The sequence below is a fragment of the Tamandua tetradactyla genome, chromosome 17 (assembly GCF_023851605.1).
Source record: "Tamandua tetradactyla isolate mTamTet1 chromosome 17, mTamTet1.pri, whole genome shotgun sequence".
Lineage (NCBI taxonomy): Eukaryota > Metazoa > Chordata > Mammalia > Pilosa > Myrmecophagidae > Tamandua > Tamandua tetradactyla.
In genome coordinates this window covers 56,837,518-56,864,848 of record NC_135343.1, presented here as the reverse complement: position 1 = coordinate 56,864,848, position 27,331 = coordinate 56,837,518, and positions in this window count along the sequence as shown.

The window sequence follows — 27,331 nt, the reverse complement described above, 5'->3', positions numbered from 1 at the left end:
GAATTTTGGTGAGAATAGCACTTGATTTTACTGTTCACTTTTACTTTTTTTTCTTTGTTCATAATTGTGCTGGTTTGAAAGGATGTATGTCCCCTAAAAAAGCCATGTTTTAATCAAAATCCCATTTCATAAAGGCAGAATAATCCCTATTCAATACTGTATGTTTGAAACTAATCAGATCATCTCCCTGGATGATGTGATTTAGTTAAGAGTGGTTGTTAAACTGGATTAGGTGATGAGATGTCTCCACCCATTTGGGTGGGTTTTGATAAGTTTCTGGAGTCCTATAAAGGAGGAAACATTTGGGAGAATGAAAGAGATTCAGAGAAAGTAGAGCAGAACAATACAGTCACGAGAAGCAGAGTCCATCACTCAGTGACCTTTGGAGATGAAGAAGGAAAATGTCTCCCGGGGAGCTTCATGAAACAGGAAGCCAGGAGAGAAAGCTAGCAGATGACGCCTTGCTTGCCATGTGCCCTTCCAGCCAAGAGAGAAACCGTGACTGTGCTCAGCATGTGCTTCTCAGATGATAGAGAAACCCTGAACTTCATCGGCCTTCTTGAACCAAGGTATCTTTCCCTGGATACCTTTGATTAGATATTTCTATAGACTTGTTGTTATTGGGACATTATCTCGGCCTTAGAACTGTAAACTAGCAACTTATTAAATTCCTCTTTTTCAAAGCCATTCCATTTCTGGTATATTGCATTCCAGTAACTAGCAAACTAGAACAATAATATTTTAAAATTACTATTAGCCCAATATGCTTAATATTTAAACATAGTCCAGAAATACTTCAGCATATGTGTTTGTCCTTGACCACTAAATTTTATCATTGAATATACTTATTCAAGAACATTGAAAACATTTTTAGTGCTTTTTGTTTATCTGCACATGATATTTCATGAGCTGGTGTGCTTAACAAGTGTTAAATTCTTTAAAGCAAAAAGAACCTATTTTATTTGGAGTCAGATCTAATGGAACTAACAGAAAACAGGACACTGACCTGACCTGCTGAAACTGACTTAACCTTTTACGGCTGATTGACCTTCACCCACCCTGGAGAACTAAAGAGCCCCGCCTGCCTATTCCAAAAAATTTCTGAAACGTACCACAGACATTTAACCACAAAGACACTGTTCTTTTGTTGATTTCAGTAAGCCCTGTTCTACAAACATGCTACTTTCCCTCCCCTTAGCATGGCTCTTGATTCAGTCAATGTCTCCAGGCTTGACCACCCCTAGGGCTGTCCCTCTCAAGCTCTCTAATAAAGCTTGCCTTGATATGTTGGGTCTATCTGTTCCTTCGTTTTGAGCATTCTCCTCCTCTACATTCCATCACTTTCCTCTCATTTTCGTGCCAAAACCCGGGAGGTGGCTGAGGCAGGGACCCCCAGTCTCTGGCTCTTTCCCCCCTCTATTCATACCCTTCCTCTTTAAACCTTCCCATCCTTTTCTATCATTTGCACACCTGGCTCCGTGGGACCCAAGTGACCCTCTGAGCTCACTATAGGCTAAATGGCTGCTGGAAAGTGACCCAAAGCTAACCTCTCTTAAGAGAGCGTGGCCTTATTGCCACATGAGTGGTACAAGGACCCCTGTGGGTTTTTTATTGGTTCTCTCAGCACACCCCAACACTGAGCAATCTTTAACCCTCTGCTCTTTCATTAAAGCCTCTGGATCAGGGCACCCTTGCCATTTCAGCCACTGCATCCACCACCGACTGATTAAAATCACCCTGGGACGTCACTGGTGGGTGAGTGTACCTCCTTCACTCTTTCCCCACAGAGGCACCCTCTGGGCTCTTCTCTCTTTCTCTGTCGTTCTTCCAACATGGGCTCTAGGGTTCCCCTCGGCTGGCCAGAGTATGGGACACCTACCCCGTGCAACAAGGTTTACATTCCGGCCTCTCATCAGATGGGGGACGTCCTGCCTGGTGTTGAAGGCCCTGGCCTTTTGGCCTTTCAGAGTTAGCCTTCCTCCCTGCGATCTCTCCCTCAAAATGGGAACTGGGACCTCTGTCCTGGTAAACTCACCTCTAGCCTGTCTTATAAAAAATCTAAAAACATTAGGCTTAACACCTGATTTAAAGGCCGCTAAATTCCCCCAACTCTCAACCTAGAACTGGCTGCAATACAATTTAGACAATCAACATCAATGGCCAGAATTTGGAACTTCTGACCTCGTCATTCTAAATGAACTAGATCCTTCCTCCATCAAAATGGCAAGTGGTGTGAGGTACCATATCTGTAGGTCTTTTTCTATCTCTGCTCCAGACCTTTCCTATGTAAGGCATGCTCTCCACTCCAACTACTCCTGGCCATTACCCCACCGCTGCACCAGGAAAACACTCCCCCAACCCTAACCTCACCTTCACCAACTCAGACCCTGCTGATGACCCCCCTCTATGCTAACCCCCACCCCAAAACCCTAACCCACCCCCATCTATTCCCCCACTGGACACCCTCGTCGAACCCCCAGCTTCAATCACCCAGACAGCCTTGCACACACTCAAAATCTATTTTGGGCCAAAACCCACATCACCACGTTTCCCCTCCATGAGGTGGTGGGAATGGAGGGACCAGTTCGGGTTCATGTCCCCATCTCAATGGCAGATATGTCCCAAACTGGGCAAAAATTAGGCTCCTTCTCTGAGAATCCTACCAAATATCACAAAGAATTCATCTGCCTTACTCAGGCTTACCTCCTTACATGGACAAATCTTTATTTCATCCCCCTGTCCTCCTTAACCCTGAACGAAAGGAGCCTCATTTGGCAATCTGCCCGAGAATATGCAGACCACCTTCATGGTGAAAAATAAAAATCTTAACTCAGTTGTAGATCTAGCACTCCCCAGCTGTGAGCCAGATTGGGCATACCAACCCAGGGACCCCAGAATTCCAAATTGGGATCACATGATAGTCTGCTTACTCTAAGGGATGCTCAAGAACACCCATACCCAGGAAAATTATGAAAAAATCCAGGAAATTACCCAAAAGCCCAAAGAAAATCCCTCCCTTTTTATGGCCAGACTAACTGAGGCTGTAACAAAATATACCAGTCTGGACCTCAACACACCAGAAGGCACCCTGTTCTTATCATCCAATCTGCCTCTGACATCTGAAGAAAGCTTCAGAAGCTGGAACAAGACCCACAAACTTCCCAACAGGAACTCCTCAATGTAGTCTTCTGAGTGTTTAAACTGGGACAAGGAGGCAAGGAGGAAAAGAGATAAAAACCTCAAGATCAAATACCAGCTCTTAGCTATGGCCCTACATGGTCTTTGACATGGCCCCACATGCTGGCCTCCCATCTTCCCAGGACAGAAAACTGCAGACCCACCTGGGGCCTCCTTCCATTGTGGCAACCAGGGGTACTGGACAAAGCCTCCCCAAACCCCGAACCTCCCTCCAAGCCATGCTCCAGTTGCAGACAATGGGCACATTGGAAACACACTGCCCCTCAGTTCTTCCACTTACAGAACCAAAAAAACCTTTCTGCAGTTACTGGAACGAGGGAGCCTGGACTCCACTGCCCTTGCCACTGACCGTGAAAATCCTGGGGAGCCCAGGGTAGTAGGGATGGTAGCCGGTCATATCTTTTGCTTCATGGTCAACACTGGGGCAACTCTCTCTCTCTTAAATACATAGAAGAGAACCAGAATAAAAGGAACCCAGCCCATAGTAGGAGTATCAGGACATGTTACCTATCCCCACAAAACCCCTTCCCTCCTCTGCTCCTTCAGAAACCCCACATTCACTCACTCATTCTTTATCATCTGCATGTGCTCAGTCCCCCTTTTAAGAAGAGCTATCCTCCATAAGCTTGAGGCTTCCCTTCACATCCCACCCTTATGCAAAACTGCAATCTTTTTACTCCAAACAGCAGAACCAGAACAACAATTCCAGGCTGACTCCTCACTCCCCAAGCCTCTAGACCCCATAAGCCCCCTCAACCCACCTGACCCCCACATCAACCCTGCCATTTGGGACACAGACCATCCTCAAATTGCTTCTCATCATTCCCCAGTCCTTATTAAGCTCCAAAACATCAATTCCGTCATCATAGTGCCCCAATACCCCCTCTCTCCTTCTACCCTTAAGGGCCTCCAGTCTCCAATCTCCCACCTTCTCAAGTCTCACTTTCTGACCCCTGTCCATTCTCCTCACAACACACCTATTCTGGGAATACCAAAACTCTCGGATCAGTGCCAACCGTTCCGCATTCTTTAACCCCAGCCTCTACTAATCCCCCTTTCCTTCCTCCCATCCTGCCCAAGTACTTGCAAAAAACCATTAACATTGCTACCACCTTCCTCAAGGAATCAAACTCCTCTTTAGTTTCAGCATGTTGGATCTGTCTACACCTTGTCCAAATTGTGAACCAAGCCTTCCCTTCCCCTTTACCCACCTGGCTCTCAACACCGCAGGACTTCATTTTTCAGTCATCGATCAACCTGAATACAATCTCATCTGAGGAGACTGGTGGAGTGACGGTGTGGATTGGTGCAAATGAGCCACGATCAACAAGTTCCTAGAGAAATTCACTGAACTGGAACCTCCACAACACCCTGTCCGAGCCCCTGTCCAAATCCACATATATCTTGCCTATCAGGCTCGACTGTCTGTGTCCCATTCCTTTTTCCCAGAATCAACACTAGCAGAAAGTTTAGCTTCCTCCAAGTGTAATATTACCCTATATCTCTCCTGACCCCACATTCCACATCCAATTCCTGCTACAGATCAAAGGAATTCCTGTGGATCATGGCACCCCCCCTCCCCCATGCGCAATGAAACTACCTAACCTGGAAGCTATTATTGTCAGGGCAGGAAACATTGCCCCAATATACCAGATTTAAAGACCACCCTTGGCCAAACTCAAATCCCCACACTCTCCCCAGATTCCCTCCAGACCTGCTAGAGACTCCCGACTCGTTAAAACCTTCAGTACATTATCGACCTTAACACCTTAATGTTGCAAGAGGAAACTCCCCTTCCAAATGTTAAGACCCTAACAAAGTTTCAGCCCCTTATAGCCATGGCCCTTGGACACTCCATCTCCTTTTGGCACACCAGGGAAAACACGAAACACCAAGGAGCAGGCAAATTCTTCCCAGTTTCTATCATTAGTTTGTTCCCCTGCCTGTCTTACATGTCTGGACTCTTCTGGGTATGTGGTTCAAATGCCTTCCTGTGTCTCCCCACCAACTGGACAGGAACATGCACATGAGCTTTTCTATCACCCCAAATAAACCTAATTCCTCCCAGCACTCTTATTCCCACAAACTTGGTCCAAAACAACACCCCCCAAAATCAAAAGAGCCATCCAGTTAATATACCTACTAGCTACACTTGGGGTCCCCTCTGGGATAAGTAGGGGAACAGCAGGACTAGGCGTTTTGTTACACAGCTTTACCATCCTGTCACAAAACAACTGGCTTCAAGCCTCCAGGAAATCTCAAAAGCAGCTTATAGATCTACAGGACCAAGCAGATTCTTTAGCTGCAGTAGCCTTACAAAAAAGGTGTGGACTCGACCTCTTAACAGCTGCACGTGGAGGCATCTGTGCATTACTCCAAGAAGAGTGGTGTTTTTATGCTAACCGATCTCACTTAGTTCGAGATAGAGCCCAACACCTTAGAGACCTAGCTGCTAGAATCAGGGATCAAGTCTCGCCTAACTGCTTCTGGGCCCCAGGTAATCTCCCCTCTTGGCTCATACTCCTTATAACTCCCCTCTTATATCTTATATTAAATTTCTATTTCCTTCCCTATTTTATTCATCTCTTGCAAAAAATTTTTGCCAGATGAATCACTGCCATCTCCCAAACTGCAACTCAAGGTCATGTGAAAGCAATGTTTCTCCTCCAGGCTTACCAAGGACCTCCCCCTACCAGGCCCCCTGATCAGCAGGAAGCAATCAGATATGAAGGCATCACCGGCACTCCCTTCTTATACTTCTCCAGAGTCTGGGATGATGGAGCTAACAGGAAACAGGAAACTGACCTGACCTGTTGAAACTGACCTAACCTTTCACAGCTGATTGAACTTTACCCACCCTAGAGAACTAGAGAGCCCCACCTGCCTACCCCAAACAATTTCTGAAACATACCACAGACCTTTAACCACAAAGACATTGTTCTTTTGTCAATTTCAGCAAGCTTTGTTCTATAAACATGCCACTCTCCCTCCTCTTAGTGTGGCTCTTGATTCAGTCAGTGAATCCAGGCTTGAGTGCCCCTCAGGCCGTCCCTCTCAAGCTCTCTAATAAAGCTTGCCTTGATCCATTGAGGCCTACCTTACTTCTTTTTAAGCATTCTCCTCCTCTATACTCCTTCAGTTTCTTTCATTTTGTTGCCTCACTTTCTTTTCAAGATCTATATTATCTGGTAACTGAGTTTGTTGTGCTCAGAGGAGCACACACATATACTTTAAACCCTAAAAATAAGTGCTTGAATAAAAACAGCTTCTACCACATTGTCTCATGATTAACCTGGAATTTGGGATCTCATGAAAGAAATAAATTCTGGTTTCAAACATAGAAGTCAGAGGGAGGAAATGTGTCTGAAACTGCTAACTTTAAAATTGACCCTGATTCACTTCTAATATCTGTTCCAAAAACGTTAATCTTCCACTGTTTCTTTGAGTCCATTTGATAAGACATGAAATTCAAGCCCACTAATTACACTCATCCAACTCTTACCAGCCATCCTTGCCCCAGAGAAACTGCAACTTTTGTTGGTCCTTCACTTATCAATTTAGAAAAGTCTTTATTGGAAATAAGTTTTAACTCTCTCCATGACTGGAAAGAAGCCTTTGAAGGTAGGAGGAACAGCTTATTTTCAGAGCCACTAAAAGTGATTGAAACCAGGTAATTATTCAAAAAATATTTACTCAATTTATTTATCATTTAATCTCATAGCCTTCAATAGTCTCTTGAACTTGAACACAAATGATTTGGCTATCATTTGTATGTCTATGCACAAATGGGAGTATGTCTCTTGTTGTGTTGTATATATGTATAAATCTACTTTCTCCTATAATGTGCAGTAAATGTATCTGATATGAAAACAAAACAATATTATCGGATGTAATAAATAAATTGCAAGACTGTTATTTTTCTCTAACTCGGGTTTACTTCTTAAATTCTACAACAAAAAACAAAAACAAAAGCAAAAACATAAGTTTTTACCTAGTTGCATGACAGTTTCCCCCAGTGATAATTTAGTGTTCACTTTTTCTTGCTAGCGAGCTGCTGACCCTGCAATGTGACCCCTTTGTTAAATAGTGTTGATTGCTTTTATCTACCTCTCTGGGAGCTTTCAGGGATTAAAATGATGATTCATATGCAGAACACTTTTACTTGCCTAGAGCAGTCCTATAAATGCCAAATGTTAACTAAGAGGATACCATGTTCCAGAATCTTGATAGAAAGCAAGGTCATGAAATGGGTCTATATCTGTGGCTGTTACACTATTGATTCTTACGCGTTTTTCCATTTCCTTATGTGCTTAGAGTATGCATAGGCAGAGTTTTGTAGAACCTAGTATGGTTCTGGTAGCGTTCCTGAATTTTCACATTATAAACAAAATCAATGAACTTTCTCATAAAAATATGTGATGTATATAATAGCTTCTTAAGAAGCTTCTGTTTGTTTGTTTTGTTTTGATTTTTCCTTTGGAGGGGTGAGTTTCCCTCAGTCTCTGTTAGTATCAAAGGCAAGGCTTTCAAGATATGATTAGATACATTACAGGAGAATAATGACACAAGAGACAATGGATTGGATTTCTATTGGTGTCAAGAGAACAGAGAATTAACATTCTTTTTATTTTATATACACAGTTAATAAAAAATCAAAATATTAACTTGGAGAGTGAATGAGAGGAGGGAAACAAAAGGGGAAATAGCCTAGGATGTTCAATATGAAGATACGGTTAGAGATTTTCAAATTGGAAGAATGGAGGTTGGAAGGGATATGCAACAAATATTTGATTCAAACAAGCTAAAATGACTGACTATTTGGTAGAGCTGGAAGGAGGACATGACATATATATGTTAAAAAAGTTACCCCACAAAAACAGAACTTCATAATATATAAAAGAAATTCTGTGTCAGAGACATCAATGGTGCTTATTTTAGAAAATAAGGATGGATTAATTTTACTGATGTAATTTACCTAATCACACACCATTACAAAGGTGGAAAATCATGTTTTTGGGTGAACTACAGAACACATCTATCAATATTATATTTTTGCTTCACCTAAATTGTCAAAATTAAATTGACCTAGAACTCTCCCTCTATTTCATTAAATCTATTCATCTATTCATTTATTTATGTGTTTAACAGCTTTATCATTGAGATATGATCAACCTAAAGTAAACCGGACATGTTAGAAAGTGCATCAATTAATATGTTTGAAACCATCATCACAAATAAAATAATGAATATGTCTGTTTTATCAAAGAGTGTCTTCATGGCATTTGCTCTCATCCCACCTCCAGGCAAACAATGAGCTGATGTCAGTCATTATAGCTTAATTAGCATTATCTATAATATGGATGAAACCATACATTCCGCATTCTTTCTTGGTTAAACTCTTTCATTCATCAATACTATTTTTGATAATAATTTATCAAGAGGTTATCCTGGATGTTATTCTTATGCATTACATAGATATTCCCTTTTTAGTTTATGGTGTATTGGAGTGGCTAGAGGGAAGTACCTGAAACTGGAGAGCTGTGTTCCAGTAGCCTTGTTTCTTGAAGATGATTATATAATGATAAAACTTTTACAATGTGAATGTGTGGTTGTGAAAAAATATGTCTCATGCACCTTTCATCTAAAGTATGGACAGATGAGTAAAATATGAATAAAAATAAACAAATAATAGGGGGGACAAAGGTTAAATAAATTGGGTAGATGGAAATACTGGTGGTCAATGTGAGGGAGGGCTAAGGGTATGGTATACATGAGTTTTTTTTTTCTTTTATAATTCTTTTTGTGGAGTGATGCAAATGTTCAAAAAAAATGATCATGGTGATGAATACACAACTACGTAATGACATTGAGTCATTAATTGTACAGCCTGTATGGAATGTTTATATGCTAAGAATGCTTGTATGCTGTTTTATCAATAAAATATTTTAAAATATTTTGTGATTTGTGAGTGTTCTTCCTATAGGTCATGTTGATTTCTGTGGATTGCTGAGTTGTATCCATTGTAGGGATACAGCAAAATTTGTTTCGGATGATAATCATTTGGGTTGTTTTTGGTTTCTGGATATAGTTGAAAGAACATTAATGTGCAAGTTTTTCCATGTAACTAGATGCTCATTTTCCTTAGGTATGTGACTAGGAAAGAAATAGCTGAGTCCCATGTTAGAAACATATTTTTGTTTTAGCACTTTCTTACTTTCTGGCACTACAAGTTACTTCTGGCTCATTCTGTATTTCCCCAATGGGAGAATCAGCCATTTCTCCCAGAATGTGCAGTGGGTTTTTTCTTATTTTTTTTTGAAAAAAAAATTTTATGATATATATATATATATCCAAACGACAGGTTTACAAACCAACCAAAATGGCCACAAAATCAGAGAAAGGCAAGTGTTTTACGTGTGTGTTCACAAATGAGTACATAAATGATAAAATAAAATAAGAATAAAAACAGGGAGCTCAGCCACATGCCAGGGGAGAGAGCTCAGGAGAGTGGGCGAAGAGAGGCCGGACCTGGAAGCGGGACTCAGGATCGGGTCTGATGGACTGTGCGGGTCCGGATGGGGCGGGACCTGCTGGGCGGCCACGACCGGGTCCTGTCGCCCCGCCCCGCCCTGCCCCATCGGTCCGGCCACTCTAAATTCAAAAATTTAGAATTGCCAGAGCCCTCACAACTTTGCTTTGTATTTCTATTATATTACACAATAAAAAAGTTGAGAAAAAAAACAAGCAAATAATGGGGGGACTACTGTGAGCCAGCCACTGATCGTACACCAAGTACGGGATATTCATATGTTAAGAATGTTTGTGTTTGTATGTTGTTTTGTCAATTAAAATATCTTCTTTTAATTTATTTATTAATTTAAAAAAATTAAGAACAAACAAAAATATTAATCATTAACCTATAATTCTGTTCTACATATATATTCAGTAATTCTCAATACCATCACATAGTTGTGCAGTGCGTTTTGTTTCTTTTTAATAATAAACTTCATTTTTAGAGGTATTTTAAGTTCACTTAAAAAATGCACAGGGAGTAAAGATTATATATATATACATATATATATATATATCTGCCCTTACAACAGTTTTCCTATGATTAACATCTTGCATTAGTGTGGCTTCAATTTACCATCCTAAATATATAGCAATCATGGTTTATTTGACACAAGCTTAACTTCGGTAGCATATATAAATGCTTTTGCTATACTCTTCCATCTCCCCCACCTTTTTTCTGTTATGTTTATCTTTATACAATGTACATTCAAAACCATAGATTTATCGTTACCTTTTATGCTTTTGTATTTTAGAACATGTGTGATGTAAAAAGCACAGTTACGTACCAAAAAATATAATACAGAATACTGGCATTTGTAATTACTCATATGGTTACCATTTTCAGTGGTTTTTATTTCTTTATGCTTCTTTGAACCACTGCCTAGTGTTTTCCCTTTCACTATGAAGAGCTCTATGCAACATTGCTTGTTTACTGGGCAAATTTCCACAGTTTTTGTTAATCTGGGAATATCCCAGTCTTTCCTCATTTTTTTTTATGCTGTCTGGTGAGGGTCACATTTCATTTTTTTTTTCCACATGAATATCACATCATTGTCACACTATTTGTTGATTTTTTGTTTGTTTGTTTTTGGAAGGGCACAGGTCTCCCACATGGCAGGCAAGAATTTTGTCACTGAACTACCCTTGTACCCACTTTTTCTCATTTTTGCAAGACATACTCACTAGGTAAAAAATATTGTTTGGCAATTGTTTTCTTTCAGTCTTTAAAATTTTTGCCCCACTGCTTTCTTGAATCTCTGGTTTGTGATAAGTAATTGGCCTTTAATTTTATTGGGACTTCCTTGTACACAACATGTTGCTTTTCTCTTGCAGTTTTTAGAACTATCTTCTTGTCCTTGGAATTGGGCAATTTGACTTCTACAGCTGGGTGTGGTTTCCTTTGAGTTTATCCTACGTATGTTTCTTCAGGCTTCTTGAGTGTGTATTTTCCTGTCTTTCATCAAAATTGAGACGTTTTCTGCCATTATTTATTTGAATGTTCCTTCTCTTCTTTTTTTATCCTTCTGGAAGTCTCATAGTGTATATATTGGTACACTTGATGGTGTCTCACAAGCATCCTTTCTGTTCACTTTCTTTCAATCTTTTTTTCTTTCTGCTTTTCAGCCTGAATCATTTCAATTGTCTTGCCTTTGAATCCATTGATTCTTCCTTCTGATAGCTCCAATCTGCTGTTGAAACTCTCTAGGGAATTTTTCATTTCTATTATCGTAGTCTTCAACTCCAGTATTTCAGTTTGGTTCCTTTAAAAAATGTCTATTTCTTTTCAAGATTCTCATATTGCTCATTCGTTGTTTTCCTAGTATCCTTTAATTCTTTCTCTGCTTTCCTTAAATATATTTAGCATATCTTTTAAAGTCTTTCCTAGTGTGTCTAAGGTCTGGTCATCTTTGTCGACAGTTTCTGGATTGTTACCCTCTTCTTTTGGATGGACCATCTTTTCTTTGTTTAATTTTTAACTTTTTGTGTCAGACTGCGTATTTTAATATTTTGATGTCTTACCTCTGGGATTTAGTCCCTGAACTCTCCGGTCCTTAAATTTGCATCTGACTAGTGATATTTCTTTGAGTGCCAAGATCTAACAAAAATGATACCAATGCAAGAAACACCTTTCAGACCTGCTGCAGATTTGCTCTGTGTGACCTTGTGTTCTCATTCAGAGTTTAACAGTCCTATCAAGATCAGCCCTAGGCAAATGCAAAGTGTAGAGTCCTATAAGTATGTTCTGAGCCTCTGTTTTGTCCCATGCTTGTGCTTGCTCATAGCTTTAGGAATTCACTAGATTATAAGAATTCCAATGCCCCCACTACTCTCTATAACATGGCCTCTACCCCCATACAGGTTGTTTTTTGTGTTTTCTTAAAGCTGGTAATTCTTTGTCTTGGGCTGCTTTGACTTAATAGTTTCTCATATTGTCTTAGCTGTTTGCAAACTGCTTCTGCCTGCAGTGCAGTTGGTAGGGTGAACCAGAGATGAGTCTCATGATTCAGTCCTTCATGCTGCCACATGGTAGACTGTCACTGGCATAAAGGTATTGCAGTATGCAGACATGGGTTACTCTGCTCCATTTGGAACAGTGTCAAGATTAAACAATGGATGTTCAGGCTGACTCCACAGGCTTCCCATCACAGAAGTCATGGAAAAGAGATTAGGAAGGGCACGATAAACTTCTCCTGCTGTCTTTTAAAGCTGTTACTGCAACACTTTAACTGTTTTCTAGATTTTTGAGGAGGACAATTCTGCTAGATTTTGCTAAGTGTTCAACCAGTGGGGAAACTGAACCTTGGACTGTCTTGCACATGTCGTATGAAAGGAATGCACTATCTTTTCTCCACTTCCAAATTTTTCAGATGGCCATTGGGGAAGGTCAGTCAGATGACTAGAAGCTGCAGTATTTGCCTCCTTTCCAGAAACAAAGGTCCAGGTAGACACCGAGCTCTTAGGGGATACTTGTCCCTGTTTAATGTTCACACAGAAATAGATTCTTTATTTGAAGTCAGGTACCTTTAACCACTTTCGTAGCCTTGCTTGATGGCTTCCTCGTTCTGACCAGAGCAAGGTAATCTGGTTATGGAAGTTCTCCAATGTTAATATGCATATATTTCAATCAGAGCTACAAAGGAAATCAAGCATTTGTACATATATTAAATTAGCTGTCTCATAATCAACAAAATTTATCTATTTTAAACCTTAAATTAGGTGCATATATAAAAATTATGATTTATTTTAATCTTAAATGAAATTTCAATATCAATCAAATTTGATACAATTACATATTAAACTTTTGCTCATATGGAAACGAAATCATATGCAAACACTCATTTATGGCGATTAGACCAGTTGATTGTGACTCTATTTTCCAGAGAAGTAATACAGATTTCCCTGCAAGGACATCTGGAATATTTAAGGAAGTCCAAATCTGTCAGTCCCTGGGACACATTTGATTACCTGAACAGATTCAAAAATTGATGTAGGTATCAGTAAATAAGAGCAGATATATACAGTATTTTCAGAATTACACACATAAAGCAAAAGTCAGCATAAAGCTTAAATTTGAGGCAATAAAAACATTCAGAATCAAATAAGTGAGGCAAAATGCCCTCCTTCTCCATTACTACTTAATATTGTTTTAGAAGGACTACCAAGTGTGATTAGACAAAAAGAAGTAAATTGTGCAATCATTGGTATGGAGGACTCAAATTTATCCTTATTTCAAATGATAAAATCACATATCTGGAAAATACAAGTTGAATAAATAGAGCACCTTTAAGCATATATAAATTACCAATTAATATAAAAAATTAGTTATAATATTAGTTTTAGAGAAAGAATATGAGAGCATAATCAACTAATATAGTTAATTAACAATAAGAATAAAAATATAATATGTCCTAATAACCCAAAATGAAGCAAAAATACTCATCTTACAACGAAATTACCTTTGAGTCATGAACAGCCATTCTTCTCTTGATATTTGAGCCTGGTTTTCTCTTATAAATGTTTTGTTTTGCAAGAAGACAGTTTTCTCTTTTGGTTGGAACTTGGAAAATGTAGAGTTGAATGTGTAGCCTATCTCTTGGAAGTGGTCAGAATACTATGATAGGTTTTTTACATTATCTTCCTTCATGGCTTAAGTTTATGAGTTTAGACCTTGATTTTCTGTTGTCTTTCTAATCTGCATTCACTTTACTGTAACTTATATTTTATAGATCCCTGCAAATCATTTTTAATGTGTCTTTGGAACAAGACAGGATATATGAACAAGTAAACATAATAAACATTTGAGACAGAAATGCCAGGCATGGCTTGGATTAACAAAAATACTATCTTTTCTGAGTACCTTTACTTTTAGAAACACTAGGAAGCTTTCAGGTATCTAAATATAATACAATCTCTATATCCATCTCAGTCTTTCCCTGAAATGAAAAGTTCCTTGCCACTTGTACCATGTTTGGACATAACATCAAATTTCTGCATGCACAGAACTGATATTATGATCAGACTCCTTCCTCAAATTCCAATCCCTCATTCAGATATTAATTAAAGCTCCTTCTTTACTTTTTCTACTGATAAAAATTAACAATACAGGGCGGGCCACTGTGGCTCAGCAGGAAAGAGTGCTTGCCTGCCATGCCCAAGGACCCGGGTTCGATTCCCGGTGCCTGCCCATGTTAAAAAATAAAAAAAAATTAACAATACAGACAAAAAACACAAGAAATAAATATATTAGGTATATTAAGTGCATACTGCATGATAGCTTTTATCCTAAATACATTAATACATTAACAAGTTTAGCCCCAGGCAGTTCTACGAAGTAAGAAATGACTATATAAAATATAACTCATGTGTATGTTACTACTTTACGGATAGAGTTCCAGGTATGGAGAGTTTGAATAAGTTCTGAAATCATACAGCTAATTAATTTTGGAGCCACATTTTATAGTAGGCTGACTGATTTTAGAACTGCTACTTTAACCACCATGTTATACTGCCTAATAAAGGATAAATTAGAATAAATAACTATGAGAAGATAAAACTAGTTTAAACAAGTATGAAAAATGAATTATGTAATATATATTAAGGAGTACAGATTTATTGCCTTAAGAAAAATACAGTAAATCAGTGTGCTGCAAAATAAAAGCATCAATTAATTATTGGATATGTCTTTAGGAATTAAGAGCCATTATTTTCCATACACTTACTATGCCCTAATAGTTTTCTAAATCATTAAAATCAATATATTATTTGATATATTAAATAGTCTTAAAATATGTATGTTCTTATAGCCATATTTACAAATGAGAAAATTGAAGTTAATAGTGGTTAAGTAGCATTCTTCTTTCTGAGATGCTTACATTAATTTTCTTTTATAAGCTTGCTATATATTAACTAAACTTACAATACATTTAATTTTCTGTTCTGCATTTGGGAAAACATGAGATTAAAGCAACTTGTGAATTTTAACTACTGTTCTCAAATATGTCTCAACAAAATGATTGTGTTTTAAAAAAAAAACACAAAAACTGGGCAGTGCAACAGTGGCTCAGTGGTAGAATTCTCACCTGCGATGCTGGAGACCCTGGTTCAATTCCCGGTGCCTGCTCATGCAAAAATAAAATAAAATAAAAAAACACAAAAACTAAGAATTCACTTTAGAGCAACAAATAGAATATGTGATATTTGCCAAGTTCCTGTAATATCTTTCTATTTAAAAGCTATTTGTAATATATTTATATAAATATATATAAATATAAATATAAATATATATTTAATATTTCTATTTTTAAGTGCTGTAATGATGTGTTCATAATAAATTTATATAATGCATATAATGTATTTTTTATTTCTGTTTTTAGATTTTACTTTTAGTAACATATGCAACCTTAAATTTCCTCTTTCAGCCACATTCAGATATGTAATGCAGTGGTGTTAATAAAATTCTAGTGATCCTAGCAAAACAGTAAACACTTTTTTTATGTGACTCCTGAAAATTGTTGCTAAATATCAGCAGAGCACTTTCTGATTGAAGCCATTTTGCATGGAGAACTGAATTATGATTACTTGTCATCTCTGCTGATAGTCATGTCCAGAGAGAGAATCTATACCCAACTGCAGCAACACCTACTCACTCTAGAGTATATGAATTCTTCCGTGTCCAATTTCCCTGTAACCAGAAGGTCTAAAGCAGATCAGGTACACAAAAAAGAAAATTATTTCACGTACAGAGGTCTTAAAATTGGTGTTGTGAAAGCTATTTTTTAAAAATTTTAGCGATAAATTCTTACTCAAAACAGTTGAGCTAACCCAAACAAAGAATTCTTCCTTGATTTGACAAATACCCAAGACAAACTTAAGATAGCATGAATAATCTATGGCTAAGTAAAGTTTCTAAAGTGCAAAATGGTGCATTTTAGATACATTTGTACTAGTCAAGTAACTTACTGCTTGCGTGGCTCTGTTAAAGAGTTTAGGATATGAACTGGGCACTACTTAAAAGGCACATTTTATAAGTGTATAACTGCAATTGGGAATCATTTGTTCTCTTCAAGAGTTTAACCCTCTAGTCATCACTCTCTCTTAGAGTGAGATTTTGCAAAACTTTACTGAGACCAATGAGCAAAGTTCATTGTTTTCTTCTTTTCCTGTAAAAATTTAAAGGGATTATTATTTGAAGTTATGTTTCTCTCTTCAGTTTTGAAATGGTCTTCTCCATGTTTGTGATGATGTTTAGATAATATTTGGTAAATGTTCATGACCTCAGGGCCAATTGACTGATGGTAGGTAAGATATAACAATTAAGAAGTTAATGGGATAAAATTTGAGACGCTCATTCTACAAGGCTTATAAAAGAGTAGAATACTATGTCTCCAATTCTTTGGGCATGGACAAAGCAGGGCTTGGAGAGGCTCAACAATTCAGGTCACCCATTTACCTGCCTAGGTATGCTCTTTCCCTCTCTCCTTTTTCCTTCTTTTGATGGTTTGTGTCTGCTGGGAGAATGGAACTTAGACACGCTGGGCACATATCCCGGACATCATTGGAGGAAGGCAACTCTCGCTTTTTGCCAGTATTATAAATTTTGTCTTTTAGTCCTTTTTTTTCTTCTGTTACATATTTCAAGGAAGCATTGTACATGGGAGGTATTTAAGGGTGATATTTATAGTTTGTGAAGACTGCACATTCAGGTTAAAACTAAAGCTGTGTACAGTGCTGGTGCAGGTCTTGGTAGGCTAGTCTTTATTGGTTGGTGGATTACAGGGTATATCTGAAAAGTACTAGGGTAGCACCAGGGAAGATGAGACCTCACGCACCAGCTATTAACCAATGTGTACTGAAACATTTGAATATTTAAACAGTTTGCAGGGCTGTATCAGCACATATCGATTGAATGTCAGGTTTGAAAGTAAGAAAGTCCAAATTATTAATAATCTGAAAGTTTGGTGGTGTAAGTTTTTGCCCAATGTACAGAGATTTATATTCTAATTAATTAAGCCAGGTTAATGTAGAAAGGCATCTTAAAGTCTCAAAACACCCTCCAGCAGAGGCAAGAGCCAAGGAAAGGATTTCTGATCATGTTTGACTTATCAGTTAGGTGCCATGTTTGATAAAATTTTAAGTTCCATTCAGGAACATCTCTTTGTCTCTACATATTAGTGAATATGTGTCTTTATGAACTGAAAATTACTAAAAACATATTTTTAGTGGTTAAGACTAGTCCATCAAATAAAAATAGAGGGCGTCCTTAACCTTGAAGATTTATGGCAGAGAGGCACACTTACCAGCTAGAAATTTGCATTTCCTACAATACATGCCACGAAGTCTTGCAATTCTTGAGTTACTGTCAAATGTGTAATACCACCAAAGGTGCATTTTCATGTTATCTATTTCAAAATATATTTTTCTTCACAAACAATTTGACAAATAAATTATAATCACTAATTGTATGGTGCCGGAAACTTAAGCCCAGAGAATTGTAAGCAACTTGAGCAATATAACAACCAAAAAAAAACATTTCTCAAGGAAGACTGGCATTCTTAGTAAATGAGAAAGAATAGGAAACAAGGATAAAGAAGGCATGATGGAGCATGCTCATCTACAACACTACTCGTATACTTGTTGCACTTTGGCTAAAACCAGTTTGCCTTTTTCTTCTTTTGATTTTAAATAAAATGTGTTCAATAATATGTATAGCATACAAGAGAAATAAAGGAGGGTCTTTTTAGCAGAGCTCCTGATGGCAATGGGTGCTACCTGATTTGAAACTTGACAAATGTTGCTTTGTCTTTGTAAAAAATCATGAAGGCAAAGCACAGTCAAATCTTCAAGAAACTATGTTTTGAACCATTTACTCTCTAGATCCCATAAAGTCAATCTTAATTCTAGCCTGAATAATTGGCCAAAATGTATTCATTAACTGAATAAACGAGATTGATGTTCCTTTGCAGCTCTTAAAACCCTTTAAATATTGGTCAAATAATAGATTTCTCTCCCCTTAAACATGGCTTCTTATAAATCTCCTTATCTATGAATTTCAATCCAGAAACTCCCTTTTATCCTCCAAGAATACTATCCATAAATTTCATTCTTACTTTTTAACCATTCTTCTTTTACTCTCTCTCTCTCTCTCTTTTTTTTTTTATTAGGAGCATTAGTCAAAAAATATTATTACATTTTAATAACATTTCAACTTTGAAGAACTCTATAATTTCCAAAGGTCTTTGCAACGCTTACTCTTGTGTATAGTTGTATCTGCATACATATGTACTTATACTCACCTCTGTGTGTCATATAATGTGTCTTAGTTTGTATAGTTACTAAAACAAATAACATACACTGGTTGGCTAACACAGCAGGGAATTTATTTCCTTAGAGCTGTGGAGGCTAGGCAGCCACACCAAGGCACCATTAGGCCATGCCTGGAGTCTGTAATGTTCTGGTGGTGGCTGGTGGCAATTCTTGGTGTTCCTTGGCTTGTAGATGCATCTCTACCACTGACATATGGAGATCCGTCTCTCCTTCCTTGGCTTCTCCTAATTATTTTCCTACTTAGCACTCTTCAGGACCCCAGTCATATTGGGTTCAGATTTGCCTTTATTTAGTTTGACCTCATCTTTTTAACTAAAAACATTTTCAAATACGAATTTACAAATGAGTTCATACCCATAGAACTGGTGGTTAGTACTTGAACACATCTTTAGGGGAATAAGATTCAGCCTACCACATTATGTATCTGCATACAGTGTTTATTTTACATATGCATGAATTCATTTACATATGTTATACAAAAAGAATACACACATGCACACAAACACATCAATACAAATATAATGTTTTAAGCTTTTATTTCGTTTTCTTTTTATAAAACTCATATGAATTAAATCATAATTTCTTACTTTAACATAACAGAATGCAAAGTTCAAGTGATATTTTGCTCCTTAAAATAAACAACTAGCAGGAGAGCTGCTTTTAATTAATTTTTATAATTCGAGTATTCATTCCACCATGTTTAGTGGAATTCATGTTCTTAGCACCATCTTACAGATAAGGCTACAGAAAATGTAAATATTATCTGATCTCTAGTCTTTCAGAAAATCTGAGGAGGATTTGGGACTGTAACACAGCCTGTTTAGTTTTTCAGCTCAAAATCTGCAATTACCTCCTGCAACATCTACGTGAGAGAAATAATTTTCACTAATCTATGTGAACGCATAAATCCTCCTTATGACTAAATGTTCGGACTAGTTCTGGAACACCTGCAATTGACCTAAAATTCATATTCTATTTAAATTTGTTTTCTTTCATTTTGTCAAATTAAATTGGAGTCTCTTAACTGCTAGATAAATCTGGGTGAATACCACGAAGAAGTAAAAATCATCTTTCTCTTTATCTGCCATATAGTAGGAGAAAACAGGCCTTGTGTTTAGAAACCAAAACACAGCAAACCAATCTAGGGTACAGCTAAGAACAATAAAATATTTATGAGCATACTATCTTATGCCTATTACATGTGTGAAGAATTCAAATAGAAACAGCTCTGGGCATCTACTGGGAGTCTGAAAGAAAACTCTGTGAGCATAAAAGCATTTCTTTCAACTGAAGATAGAAGTTAACCTTCTGTATTATAGGTCAAAGAAAATTTCAACTGGTCAGAGTAAGGTGAAAGAAGGGCCATGTGAATTTAATTCACCAGGAAAGGAAGGGTTTATATGAAAACATTTTTTTGCTATTACCCTTCTTGAAGCATTTTAAGCTTTTTCAGTCTACTTTATAACTGTAGGTCAGTTAACACGAATTAATGTAAATGCTTTTAAGACTGAAGGTCAAAGTTCCAAGATAGACATTTGAATATCTTCTCTGAAATCAAAATCATGATGAAGCATAATTAAAAAGCAAATTTGCTCTACCACGATGAGAATGGTTACTTGTGCCTGAAGGCACGTAGTTTTCCAATTTATAAAATGAAAACATTGAACCAGAAAACTTGTAGGGTCTTTCCCAGCACTACCATACATGATTTTATGTTTTTACTTTATTGTATGAAAAGGAGAAGATGACATTGAGCAAAGTAAGAAGGAAAAATAATATTGTAACAGATATTGTTCATGTTTTATTAAAATCTGGGCAGTGAAAATCTCATCTAGAAACTAGATCTTTGGAATGTACTAAACTCATCTATCGCTTAATTTTCTAGCTGACAAATGCAATTCCATCTAAAAAGCTGAAATAACAGTGCAAGTTTTTACTGTAGTTCTTGAAGAAATTATTTTAAATAACTTAAGCTAGTAAGGTGGACGTGAAGAAAGTTTTTATTTTAAAACACTCTAATACCCCCAGCTGCACTGTAGGAAAAAATGAAACTATAGGACCTGATGTGCAATTGCTGTTAATATATTGATCTTTTGCAGAATAATGGACTCATTCAGAGAAAACGTTAACAGCATTGTCTGCAAAAGTTTTTAAAATATGAAAATTATATTTTGGCAAACTTGGAAGCTATTCTTCATAAAAGGATACATGCAGAAAAATTCACTTTTTAGCTACCTAATCCTTATAGTGAGGTTCAGATAGCTCTTGGAAATTCTGAAGCTGCAGGCTCCGCAAGTCTTAGTCTTGTATTAATCATTTAAGCCATGTTGGAAGGAATATTTCTTTTTTTTTTTTTTTTGATGAAACCTAATGCTTTATTTGCAAGTATAGAGCAGTTTTATTGTAGGAGGTTCCTATTTTTTTTTATTAATTAAAGAAAAAAAGAAATTAACACAACATTTAGAAATCATTTAGAAATTTAGAAGGAATATTTCTCATCATTGTATTATTGCCTCTTAAATTTTCATACTTAGAGAGCAATTCTTTTTAGAAAAACATTGCAGGTTTCTTTTATGAAGTTATGGAGGGCAATACCTGGGCTGAGAAATTAAAATTAGAGTTGAGTGCAGTTCTTCCACTAGCTCACTCTTAATATTTACACACTGCTTAAACTCTTTAAAATGCATAAAATTGGAATGATACTAATATCTGAAGTGTCAAGCTGTTAAGCGTATGATATGTGAAATGCATATAAAGTAACTAATAATCATATTGGCAGGCAATATGGTAGATTTCCTCCAGTCTCCTGAGGTAGGCACTATTGTTATTTCTATTGAAAAGAACAAACTATGGGTAAATAACATTCTTCAGGTGTCTCAGCTAATAAATGATGGACTCTATAGTTACAATCAAGTCCATCAAATGGACAATCAAGTCCATTTGATTCCAGTGCTGATGAATTTAATCTGTCCATCACGTTTCTTCTCAAAAAAGGCTGCCACAGAATAGATACTCAGTAAGAGTTCAGGAAAACATGCAATGGTCCAACTAATCCTTTGACCAAAAGCAGAAGATCTGATAAAGAATTTCTCGCCCTGACAGGAGTGACTTAATCTCTTGATGTGATAAATTGAAAAAGGGACTACATCCTTAGTAACAAGAAAGAATGTTTCAGCCATGCTCAAAGGTGGCAGAAAGCAATATTATCCTACTACACTACATAATATTTAACTTTTTTTACATGGGCATAATTCAGACATAGATCTTAGGCTTCAGACCAACAGACTTCTAAAACATAAAACTATGGTCATAGACCTTAATCAGACTTCCAGAATGAACGTGACTCAAAAAGGAGGGTAAATGCTTCAGTCATGAATCTGACTACAGAAATATGAAGAAAGAATCTACAGAAAAGAGGGGGATCTAATACAATCCCACCCTGGTAGCCTAAAGATGTCTCCCATAAGTTTGGATATTAAGATGAGAAATATGTGAGACAAATTTAGATATACACATTGGAGGATAAAGACATGAGAGTTACATGCCTATCTGGGGATCCTCACTGGAAAGCTTGAGCCCAGAGTAAGATAAGCCTTATGAAAAATGCTGACTGAAACAAAAGAGACTCTTGGAAGTAGGTAAATGAATAAAGAAGAGATAAGGCCATTTATTTGGAGCTAGTAGCATGATACTAGCTAATGCCAAAATTTCTTGTTTAAAATTTTGAATGATTTTCACTGAAATCAGGAGATCAACAAATGAAATAGACATAAAGAAATGGATTAATCATTAGTAAACAGTTTTACTGTGCATTAGGGATAGATGATAAAAAGATAGATAGATAGAGAGATGGATAGAAGATATAGATAGATATCACCTCAATCTCTGAATGCTTGGAAGTCATTTCTACTTTCGTTTTAGGAAACAATTATCACTTGTGTGAGGTCACACAGTTTAGGCATGCCAGAGTTGACATTAGAGCCTGTTGTTTTCTGATTTCTAGTCTTATAAATATAGACTGCACACTTTTACCCCCACTCTGGATTGAGAGCATATTTAAAATAATAAGATGATATAATTAGCCTGCAGAGACTTATCCCACCAACTTTGTGTGTGTAGTGATATGCTGATGTAGTTTGAGATACCAGGAAACGGAGGAATTAATTCTGTCCTACAGTGAAGGTAAGAGAAGTATTTATAGATGAGGTAATGCCTGTCAGCCTGGAAGCTTAGCATGGTCCAAACCCTCTCTGTCTTGTTTCCATGCTTTGTTCTTGGAGCTGAATCAGTGTTAAGTACTTGGGCTGCTGCTCAGTAAATCTTGATGAGTAAACTAACATGTAATCAGTTTATAGATAATTAAGTTTCTGGTTTATATGCAGGAAATAGTTTACTTTTCCAAAAACATTTCCCCAATTTTGTACTGCATAGACTCACTTCCAACTACTGTATTATTACCTTGTCAATATGTATGTTTTTAGCCACCCCATAAATCACTTGTCCCACTTTGGCTCTGAAAATTACATTCTGTTTGGGTTTGAAAGTGTGATTTTGTATTCAATTCACGTTCTTCTCTGCTCCCTCTAGTGCAAACTCGAGCTGTGTCTGTGTCTTGGTCAAGGACAGGGTCACCTCTTCCAGTCTTGGGGCAAAATAAGGGAAAGGAAAATGGAAGCAAATACAGCCTTATTGCTTGAACATTTGGTAATACCTTCTCCCCTAGGTTGGTGATTGTTCCACTCTGTCAGACTTATGACAATTTCTGTATTTGGTGTGGATGTAGCAGTGGCTGGGGAGGTGTTGAGAGGAGTGGAGAGGAGATGCATAGAGTCCTGAAGACAGGTGCTAATTCCTGGGGCAGTATGTGCAGCTAGCCACCTCCTGCTGGACTTGTTTTACTCAAGTTCATCCTCGACTGTCATCTCCCCTCAAAGTCTTCTGCCCCCTTTTGTAGGAAGTTTGGTCGTATCAACAGGACTCCTGGAAGAACACAATCCAAATGAGAAATAAATGATTATCTTTCAGTCTTTCAGAGGTTCTTTCAGTTTTTAAGCATGATACTATTTATACTCCAACACTTGGCCTCTGGGAAGTTAAGTGCTATATGCTTCTGTCTGAATGGGACATAAAAAGACAGGGAGCAATTGGCTGTTGTACTCCTGCAAAAAGCATAGTCCTTCTTATTTGCTGGATGTGGGATTAAAGATAAAGATTGGTTTCTACACTGGTGGCTTTTTGTAAGCCTTATTAAGAGACAATGGCACCATCTGCTCTTGATTTATTTTACTTAAAATGTGAGACCAGTGAATCACTTATCCTCAATAAAGCACAATTCTGGGACAATAACAAAAATTCTTTTGAAAATACATATTACAAATGATTAAAGGAGGATTAAAGGAATAAAGACATGAAATGATATATTATTTCGAGCTGTATCAAAATATGGGGAATGCCTGACCCCAGAGAACATCTCAGAATGGGGAAGAATATTACAGGCAAGGGGGGTGGGGGGAAATACAAGTATGGACTGTGCATGGATTATGCAAGATGATATGGCCAGATCAGAGGTTGAGAACCAATCGTGAAGAGTATGAGGATTTTAAGCCTTAATCCAATGGCCTTGAAAAGGCACTAGGGCATGTTACATTTCAGAGGCATATTATCATTGTTACATGGAGTATAACAATTGTGTCAGCATCTGAGATAGGGTAGGGATTGCACATTAGGTAGGGGGATGCTATAATAGTTCAATAAAGAGCCAAGAAAAGCTAATGCTGTCACAAAGGGAGTGGAAATTGAAATCCTAAAAAGTAAAAGATCCAGGAGATATATTATCTGTCTAGAGAATTTATATCAAATGTGGTTTGGTGAGCTAAGGGATAAGAAATGACTGTCTTACTCATTTCTCTTAGAAAAGACCTGAGGTATATTAGTTTCATTAACTGGGACAGGGAAGAGCAGATCTTATTTTTAATAAATCTCTAACAGGAATTGTAATTGCTTATTTTATTAGTCCAATCTTTCTGAATAGAGTCTGCATTAATTCTGATAAAAGGTAACCTCATACAAGCTAACTCAGGTTACAGAAATATCTTTACACTTGTTTTGCAATTCAGTCACTATAAAAATAAAAGAAGATATGCAGTTTGTCTTACATACCTTCAAAATGTGGAGGATAAATCTTGATTAGTTAGCCTGGAGGGTGGAAAACATAATTTCTTTGTCTTAACTACAAAAGGTCAGAACTTAGAGTGATGCATTACTTTAAGTAATACAGGGACAAACATCTACTCCTTTAAAACACCTTTGGCAAAGCTATTTATGTAAACTGACGGATGATCTGCCATTTCTATCTATCACTGTGCCAATTTTTCATTGCAATTCATTGCTTTCTTTCCTCTTGTTGTTTCATTTTAGAATTATCAGATGAATTTTCAATGGTATGACTTCAAAACCCCAGAGAAGTAAATGATGTTTCTATTTTGCTTGCAAAATCAGCACTTGAGAGAATTACAAGCCCACAATTTGACCCTGGGAAGTTCTTAAAAACTGCAACCTCGCCTAGACTTTCAGCTGTGAGAGTACAGCTGGCTCATATATAACATAAGCTACCTACCAAAGAGCAAAAGGATGGGGACAGAAGAGCAAGGGGAGATATTACACTTGGGAACTTGTTTCTCAGAGACTTCCAGCATTTGTAGGCAATAGAAGATTTCACTTCATCAAACGTGGAATGGTCATCTTTGCTTTGACAAAGCAAATAGTAGAAAATGCAACTATTTCCTAAACACATTTAATTACATTCAAAGAACAACTCAGAATATTTATGGCTTTCAGGTAATCTAGAATTTTATTATCAAACTAACTGTGTCTTGAGTCTCTCCAACTTCATTTGGTGAAGCAAGCAGCATTTGTGGCCCAATTTTTCCTTGGCAGAAAGTGACAGACCCGGACACTGCAGAAGTTCTCATTCAAGTTAAGGAGGTTGGTATTAAACCACTCTGACTGTGTGCAGATAACTAGAGACTGAGAATATGCAACACCAATGGTTTTGCGATAATGACACCTGAAGAGACTGTCTTGAAAAATGTATCAGTTAGAACTCTCCACGATAATAGAACCAATAGGATGATAGCGTTTCTCCTATACTTGGATAAATGGGTATGCTATACTTGGATAAATTGCTATGCTATACTTGGATAAATGGATATTCTATCTCTTGATAGATAGATAGATAGATAGATAGATAGATAGATAGATAGATGATAGATAGATAGATAGATCGATAGATAGATAGATAGATGATAGATAGATAGATACGTCTATATAGATATATAGATATAAAATGCCATGTACACCTAACAGTTTCTTCAGCATCCAATAGCCAGAGGTAGCCTGGTAAGCTAGAAATTCAAGCACGAGTTAATATTGCAATCTTGAGTCTGAAATTCGAATAGCAAACTGGTAGATGGGACAATCAGGTAGGATTTCTATGTTACAATCTTGAAGCAGAATTCCTTCCTCTCTGGAAAATCCCAGTTTTTCTCCTAAGTCCTTCAACTGATTGAATGGCTCCCACCCACACTATCAAGAGGAATCTCCCTTATTTAAAATCAATTAATTATAGATATTAATCATAGCTATAAAATATCTCCACAGAAATATCAATGCTAGTGTTTGACCAAACAACTGGGCTCCACAACCTAGCCAAGAGGACAAATCAAAGTAACTATAACTAGAATTATCTAGAAGAAAGGAATTTAGATGGATTTATGTTAGAGATTTTGATGATTATTAGACCAGCAGAACTTGAAGTTCATTTCCTAGGTCAACATCTTTTGAAGAACACATGTTTAAAGCTGGAATTTTATGAGGTATCTCATGAGATTCATTCAAAGAAACTGTAGGAATACCCAAATACTAGTTTTATTATCCACATGAATATTTAATAAATTAATTTTGGCAATTGTTTTGCCAAATGGCAAAGATGTAAAATGAAACACAGATTAAAATCCTGTCTTCCCATTTACTCACTCTGACTGTAGTTAATTTAACTTCTCTAGAGTTCAATGTTATTATCACAAAAATAAGGGAAACAAGACCTGTCTCAGGATTTTTGTGAATATTGGATTAAAATATACATATAGATCCTTGGTACTGTACTTGGCACCAAGAATAAATCACTAAATATCTTATTTCCCTAATGTCTAGAGCTACATTTTCAAAATTATGACAGAGAATGAACTCTATTAAATACTTAGTAACAAGCTTTCCATATTATAACCTCAGCCTCTGAGCATCACAGTGCATTTTATTGGTTCTAGAAATACATGAGGGGTTTAATACTATTCCCCCCATTACTTGAATTTCTTAATGAGACCAGTAAACCACGCAAAGTAAATAATTTAAAGAAAACATGTTATTCAAATGTGCGAATGGATTCAGTCACTTAATTAATTAATTCTAATTCTAACTATTTTTATCTATAAAGTTCATTCACTTACTCATTGCATTAAAATATATTGAGTGCTGATGATGCTGAAGAAGCAGTGAGGTGTTGGGGTTAAGTGATGCAAGCACATAATCTCTGAATGCAAAGAGCATAGCCTAATGGAAGAAACAAACAAAAGAAAATGAAAGAAAAGAAACGAAAGGAAAATAACCCAGACTTCAACCTATGAAGTGTGAAATAGGTGCAATTATAGATAGCATGTAGAATATGGTGCTGTGAGAGCAC